Raw genomic sequence first — 8,051 nt, 5'->3', positions numbered from 1 at the left:
CACGAACCCGTATCCCCTGCATCGGCAGGCGGACTCTCAACCACTGCGCCACCAGGGAAGCCCCAGACGGTTTATTTTTAAGTGGAGGTGGAAGGTCAGCTCCAGGATTGTGCTGCCACCTCCTGTCTTGACACTGGGCCTCCTTGAGTTGGCACCAGGGATGGGGCATGTCACCTACCCTTGCTTCCCCATCGATTGGAAACTCTCTGATGCCTTGGGTCAACAGAGCAATTCTAGGCATGAGTATTTCTCAAAGCCAAGATGACTCAAGTTGGCAAGTGTGAACCAGAGAAGAGGCCCAGAAGCCAGTTTGGTCCTTCAGTGGGAGGTTACAGGTACTCCAGGCTATGCTTTCCCTTGCCTGTTCTGTCGTGTCTGGTGCAGTGAAAAGAGCCCTGCTACCGTGAGTGAGAAGCCCAGGTATGCTGTTTTGCTGAGTAATTTTGGTCCGTTCACATAACCTTTCTGTACCTCAATTACTGCATTTAGAAAAGGCTAGAACACCTACCTCAGACTGATTCTGAAGATGAATGGAGATAAAGCAGCTGGTATGCACAGGCCCTCCAAGTGTGGGAGTGGATGTGAGAATGTTTCCTCCCTTCCAGGCCGCTGGGGAAACTGACGAGGACTCTGACTTGGAGTTGGACAGACCTTGTTCTTGCTCAGGCTCAGTCACTTCCCACTGTGTGACCATGGCTAAGTTTCTTAGCTTCTCTGAGCCTCAATGTCCTCATATATAAAGAGCAAAATATCCCCCTGCAAGGTTGTTGTGCAGATTGAATGCAATCAACATACAGAAGAGCATGGCACACAGTAGATGCTCAGCAGATGTTCATTAATTTAACACATTTTTCTTACTATGCTGGAGACTGCGTCCACCAGGTCAGGCATTGGGAATACCATGGTGAGCAAAGACAGACCCCCTCCCTTGCCTAGGACTTTAGTGAGGGAAATGACATTGTAAGGGAAACAGATATGCAGACAGATAATCAAGTCACACCCAAGTGGCACATATTATAGAGAAAGGTACAGAATGCTAAGTGAAGATGTGGCAAGGTAATTTGGCCAACTTAGGGACATCAAGGAGGGCTTTCCTGAGGAGGTGATAGTAGTGCCAGGGTCTGAAGCATGAACGAGAAGAGTTCCGGACAAGAAACAACATATGCAAAGCTCTGTGATGGGGTGAATCCCAGTAAATTAAAGGGACTGAACAGAGGCCAGTGTGGTGAGAACTCAGGGGCGGAGAGTGCGTGGTGTAAGGCGGGGGTGCAGAGGAAAGGAGAGGCCAGACCTTGCAAGCCTTGTAGGTTGTGTTATGGATTTTAGTCTTTGTCTGTATTTTAAGTGGGGGTGGGGATCACATGATCATTCTTGCTTTCAAAAAAGATCCCTCTGGCTGCATCTGGGAGGTGAAGTGTGTGCACCAACATGGATAGAGTTGGCTCTTGGGAGACCCTTGCTATGGTGCGGGACTGAGGAAGGAGTTTTGGGCTAAGACGGTGATGATGGAGATGGAGAGGAGGGGACAGAGATAACTGAGGATGTGAAGTGGATGGTACTTGGTGCAGCATTGCCCAAGTGTGTCGAGAACACTTCTAGGCTCCTGCCTCACACTAGCACTTGACTGGTGCTACCAGAATAAGAGCAGGTTTGGGGGAATAAGCTCATGAGTCTGGTTTTGGATGGGTTGTATTTGAGGTATTTCTGAGATGTCTAAGGAGCAATTACCATTCTTCATTGGATCTGGTGAGATACAGCTCACAAGTATCTTTATCAAGAGCATTTTCAGTGAGTGACGGAGCAGGAAGCTTGTAAAGGGGCACAAAGAGACTCATGGGGGTGATGGAGGTATTCATTATCTTCATCATGGTGGTGGTTTCATGGGTGTAGACATATGGCGAAACTTACCAAGTTGTACACTTTCAATATGTGCAGCTTATTGTACATCAGTTATACCTCGCTGAAGCTGTCAGGAAAGGTGAGTGGAGCTGAGAAAGTGGAGACAGAGGTCTGTGGTGGAGGTTAGAAACACAGAGAGTGGTTGCTGGAGAAGATGTGAGGTTGAGGGAGTTGGCTTTTGTTTTTGTTTAGCAAGGTGATTTGAACGTGTTTAAAGGCTAACAGGAAAGATGTGATGGAGAAGTAAAGTTAGAAAATCCAAGAGAAAGAAAGGATAATAAGAAATACTAGGGCCCCAAGAAAGGGGGAAGGCAGGGCACCAAAAGCCAGGTGGAGAACTGGGCTTTGATGAGAATGTCAGCTCCTGTGCTGAAATAGAAGGGGAAAGTGAAGAGGATGGGTGTAGGGTTGCGTGTAGGGTTGCGTGTGTGTGTGTGTGTGTGTGTGTGTGAAGATAAGGAATAGTGTTTTCTTTCTCTGTCAGGTAGAAGGTGGAGTCACCACTGAGGATGAGAAAGCAGGTTTCAGGAGCATGGTGAAGGTGTGAAGTGGCCATTGGAGGGTGGTTGGTTATGGGCAGTGTCCAAGGCCCATTTGATGTGAGGGTCCCAGAGTTACAGGGAAGGCCTCTGCCCTGTGGTGTGCAGTTCTCAGCAGTGTTTGGCTGCTGGGCAGAGGAAGCCACAGGAACAGATAGGGAGGGGTTTGCTCAACCAATGAGATCTAAAGACAGAGGGGCAAGAGAATTCATGGCATTAGCAAAACTGTTATTGAAATTTCGGACCTTGACTCTGAGCTGTAATAAAGAAGGACATGACTCACAGTGTTAGAATCTATCCTCAAGTAGATAAGAGATAACAAGCGTTGGTGAGGAAGTGGAGAAAAGGGAACTCTTGTCCACTGTTGATGGGAATGTAAATTGGTGCAGCCACTATGGAAAATAATAAGGAGGTTTCTCAAAAAATTAAGAATAGAACTACCATATGATCCAGCAATTCCACTTCTGGGTATATATCCAAAGGACATGAAAACAAGATCTCGAAGAGACATCTTCACTCCTGTGTTCGTTGCAGCATTATTCACAATAACCAAGATACGGAAACAACCTAAGTGCCTGTCAATGGATGAATGGATAAAGAAGATATGGTATATATACAATGGAATATGATTCAGCCATGAAAAAGAAAGAAATCCTGCCATTTGGATGACATGGATGGTCCTTGAGGGCATTATGTTAAGTGAAATAAGTCAGAGAAAGACAAATACTCCACAGTATCACTTATATGTGGAATCTAAAAACAGAACAAAACAAAAAATCAGACTCATAAAAAACAGTAGAAAAGTGGCTGTGAGCAGCTGGGGGGAGGGGAAGGAGAAAGACATGAGGAAGAAGAGGGTGAAGGACTGGAAGAACAAAGAGGGCCAGTGGCTGGAGATGCCTGTGTGATGAAGAACAGGTGGAGGGGACCTGTGCAGTACATGTGATGGGAGACTGGAACTGTGGTCAGAGGGTGGGATGTCCGAGTTGTGATTTTTAGAGCTGAAGGCATTGTAGTTGTGGCAGGTGGGGGACATGGGAAGTGGTGAATGATTGAGCAGGTGAATGAGTGAATATACGTATGTGGTCACCTTAGCCGTTTTCTTTCTCCAGTTAGCCCAACAGCCTGTCTTTTTTTTTTTTTTTAATTTTTAAAAATCCTTTCGTTCTCAATAACCTGACCCCAAACCCCTCAACTTTTTCAGTCTTTCTTCATGTTTCAGCTCAAATTGTCCCTTCCACCAAGAAGCCTTCCCTGATTCCTACTCCAGGAGGGGTACTTGTGAGAATTAAACACCCTCTGAGGTAGAGAGACGCCCTACACCATAATCTCCTCGTCTGTGTTCCTATATGTTCCCCACCCTGGTTGAAACCCCATGGCAGGCACTTGTTCTAATTATTATAAGTAATCATAAACGGCAGCTCACATCCACTGAGTGCTTATGTTTCGAGCTCTGTGCTGAACCGTACCATACATTTCCCTACTTTATCCTCATTTCACAATAGGTTTTTGGTTGTGATGACACCCTCTTTATCAGATGAAGAAGTTAATACTACAAGAGGGAAAGTGCCTTGCCCAGGGTTGTGTTACCACAGGTAGTGGTTTTGCTCATCTTTGCATCTCTGCTCCCAGAGCAGAGAAGGGTGATGATTGGTGAACCACCCAGGTGTTCTGTCTCGTTCTCTCATCCTGCCCAATTCCAGCTGCCTGAGTCACACCTGACCCTCAGCACAGGGCCCACATGGCCCTCAACTTCCACAGAAGTACAGAACTAAGTATAGAAGGGCTCTCTGCAGTGAGCTAGTCCAGCTGCCCTGTTCATGCTGAGACCCCTGTTATGGACTGAATATTTGTGTGCCCCCCCACCAATTCATATGTTGAAGCCCTAACCCCCCAAGGTGATGATATTTGAAGGTGAGGCCTTTGGGAGGTAATTAGGGTTAGAAGAGGTCATGAGGGTGGGGTCCTCATGATGGGATTAGTGCCCTGATGAGAAGAGACACAAGAATCAGAGCTCTGTCTCCCTCCCCCACCCCCCCTCTCTGCACATGCACTAAGGAAAGGCCATCTGAGAACACAGAAGGTCACCATCTGCAAATCAGGAAAAGAGGGCTCACCAGAAACCAAACTGGCTGGCACATTGATCTTTGACTTCTCAGCCTCCAGAACAGTGATAAATAAATGTCTATCATTTAAGCCACTCAGTGGTATTTTTTTCTGGCAGCTTGAGCAGACAAATACAGTCCCTCTTCCATATCCTCTCAAAGTGCTCACATCTTCTTTCCCCTTGTGCCAGGGAGCTTACTACTTCCCTGAGGCAGCCATCCATCTTGGGAGAGCTCTGCCTGTGGGTAAGTTCCTCCATCTTCAGGGAGGAAATCTGCCCATCAAGGCAATCACACAACAATCCAAGCTCTGTCTCTGGACCCCACAGAACAAGGCCATTCACTCTTCCCCTATACCCCTTCAGATATTTGCAGGCAGAGAGACCTTGACCATCCCATCCATTTTAGGTTTCCACGGGGACAGAGGCCATGTCTGTCTTGTTTATTTGCATGTCCTCACACCTTACACAATGCTTGCCCCAGAAGAAAAGCCTGTCACGTATTTGGTAGTTGAATGATCAAAACTACTTTTCTCCAGGTTAAGCATTTCCGGTTCCTTTAACTGTACCTCCAAGAACTTGGTTTCAAGCCTTTTCTCCATTCTCTTTCCCCACCATGTTTCCATGCTCATTTTTCAGAAACTGAATTTTTGTTTCTATCAAAGAATGGGGTGTTGATTCTCGCAGCTTGACAAATTGTCAAACATTCCTCCTGCATCTTCCCTCTTGCTGTACTCCTCTACCTTCTTTATCTTTTCACATTACAGACTCCTCAAATGTTGTAAAAAGCAATGAAAAGGAAGAGAGGAGCTGACGCTTGTTTATATTCCCTAATGCTACCCCCAAAGTGCTCCATGCTGTTCAGAGGAGTCTAACCTAAGATAGGAGGAGAGGCAGGTGGTGCGGGTGTTCAGGACCAGAGCTCTGGAACCCAGAAGGACAGATTGCAAATCTCAGCTCCCCCACTCCAGAGCTGTGTGACCAGGCAGGTAGAAACCTGTCTGAGCCTGGGATTCATCACTGGTAAATACCACCTCCCTCCTGCTTCCACCTCAGGGCAAGAGTAAATGAGAACATCGATCACTGAGACAATGCCCTTAGCAGGGCGCCAGCACATGGTGTCCGGAATATTGATGATGGTGAAGGAGAAGTGAGGGAGACAGTGGGCCCTGCAGTAGAAGGATGATGGCGTCTCAGTCGGAAGGAGCTAGATTCAAATTCCAGCTCATTCACTGACTAGCTGGTCTCCTTGGACAAGCAACTTTGCTTCTCTGAGCTTCAGTGTCCTCATCTGCAAAAATGGAGATGCAAGGTGGATGGGAGGACTCATTGGGTGGCATGAAAGTCCCCAGCATGGCGAAAGATCCTCAGCAGATGTTTGTTCTTTGTCCTTTCCCATGTGGTATGATCTCCCGTATCTCCCTCTCAAGGAGTCATCCAGGAGGGAGGCCTGATTCCCTTGAATAGACAGGGGGCTACATCACCGTGGAGGAAAAAGCACAGGCTCGCTGGGCTGTCACAAGGAAGGCATGTGTCCTTTACAGCACGAGACCAGTCCCCACGTGTGCTCCGGCACCCCTTTTCCCAGTGCTTCCCACCATCTACTCCTTCACAGCAGTGTTATTCTGGACCGACTGAACTTGCTGATGAACAGAAGCACATAGTACATTCTTGAATATTTATTGAGTGAATAAATGAATGTGAGAGAATAAAGCTCAGTCCTTTTTTTTTTAAACTGGTAGACCTAAGTCACTATTCATCTTGCATTCGTAAATATTTTTAAATTACGAGAGAAATATATGTTACTTCTAGAAAAACAATTAGAAAATACAGCTGATGAAAAAGAAAAAAATAACAACCCCATGCAATCCTACTGTCCAGCCATACCCACTGGTGTTAATAACTTGCCATATCGATCCTTCCAGGCATTCTTCTAAGCAATCGCATTTCAACATCAGTTGTTTTGGGAATTTCATATTGTTTGAGAACCGGTCTTATTTTTCTTTTCACTTTGTAATATTGTGGATGTCTCTCCATGTCACTGCAAATTCTTCTAAGACATCTTTAGATTTTACTATTTGTGTGGTATTGCATTGTGTGAATATTCTATAGGCAAATCTTTTATCATTTAAGAAGCAAACATTAAAAAATCCCTCTCGATATTTGTATCTCTAGCTCTGTCCCCCAGTATTTGATATGGCTCTTAGCAAGGCCAGAAGGGCACTAGCGTTGATGGATGCCATGTGTTACTTTACACACAAGCCCCTCTCTGACCTACCCTGCAGGTGCTGAGCAGTGGGCGGTGTGTGTGGTGGTGGAAAGCAGGGCTCTGAGGTCAGGCTGCCTGTTAGGGAAACTCTTCAGTTTCCCCATTTGTAAAATGGGGATAAGAATACCTTTTTATGAACTTGCCAAGAAGATGATATGAGTTAATATATGAAAAGTGCCAAGCACAGAGAATGCCTGGCACGTAGTATGTAATCAACAAATGGCAGCTATTATTATTAATATTGTAAGGAAGTTATGTTTAGCTCCAATTTGTAGATGAGGAATCACCTAACAAATAGCTGGAATGACTTGCCCATTGACACAAGTTTAAGAGAGTCTAAACTCTGGCTCTGAAGGGAACTAGAATTTGTTTAGCATCTGTAAGGTACCACACACTACAGTGGGCATTTTGCATAATTTTGGATAATGTCACCTTGCACCATTTAGGATCCAGCAAATATGGCATATAGAATATTCTAAATCATACTATCACATGGATATTGTTGTCCTTGTTTGGTGGAAGGAAACTTGAGACCTACAGAGGTTGAGGGACTTACCCAAGTTCACACAATGAGCAAATGGCAGGGCTGGGATTGGAACCCTTAACTGCCGTGCTTGCCGGTCTCTCGAGCAAGTCTCAGAAGTGGCTTGCTCAAGGTGTCACCATAGTTTTTACTCTGCCATACTACCTCCCCAAATAGCCTTGTGGAATTTTCCAGGAATCTGGGGCTGGAAGTGACCTCTATGGTCATTAGACACTTGAGGAAGATGACCAGGACAGCAATATCCTGACTGTCAAAAGATCACACTCAGGGACCCAGAAAGCCAAGGAGGTGAAATACGAGAATCCCAGGCTGGAGATCAGAAGTCTCTCAGCAGCATCCCCTCCCCCCGCCCTGCGTGGCCCTTCCCTCTCCCTTTAGCCCGACAGGAAGGGGCCGTTGCTGTTTGCTTTAGGAAGAGCTCACACAAAGAGACAATGCCACACCTTACCCTGGCCCCTGATTTTCCCTCTGCTCCAAATAGTGAAAGTAGGAGTAATAATAATGATCATGCTAACACTTATTTTTTTTAACATCTTTATTGGAGTATAACTGTTTTACAATGGTGTGTTAGTTTCTGCTTTACAACAAAGTGAATCAGTTATACATATACATATGTTCCCATATCTCTTCCCTCTTGCGTCTCCCTCCCTCCCACCCTCCCTATCCCACCCCTCTAGATGGTCACAAAGCACCGAG

The sequence above is a fragment of the Physeter macrocephalus genome, chromosome 3 (genome assembly GCF_002837175.3).
Source record: "Physeter macrocephalus isolate SW-GA chromosome 3, ASM283717v5, whole genome shotgun sequence".
NCBI classification, from domain to species: Eukaryota; Metazoa; Chordata; class Mammalia; order Artiodactyla; family Physeteridae; genus Physeter; species Physeter macrocephalus.
The sequence above is the reverse complement of the archived record's forward strand: the minus strand, read 5'-3'. Positions refer to the sequence as shown.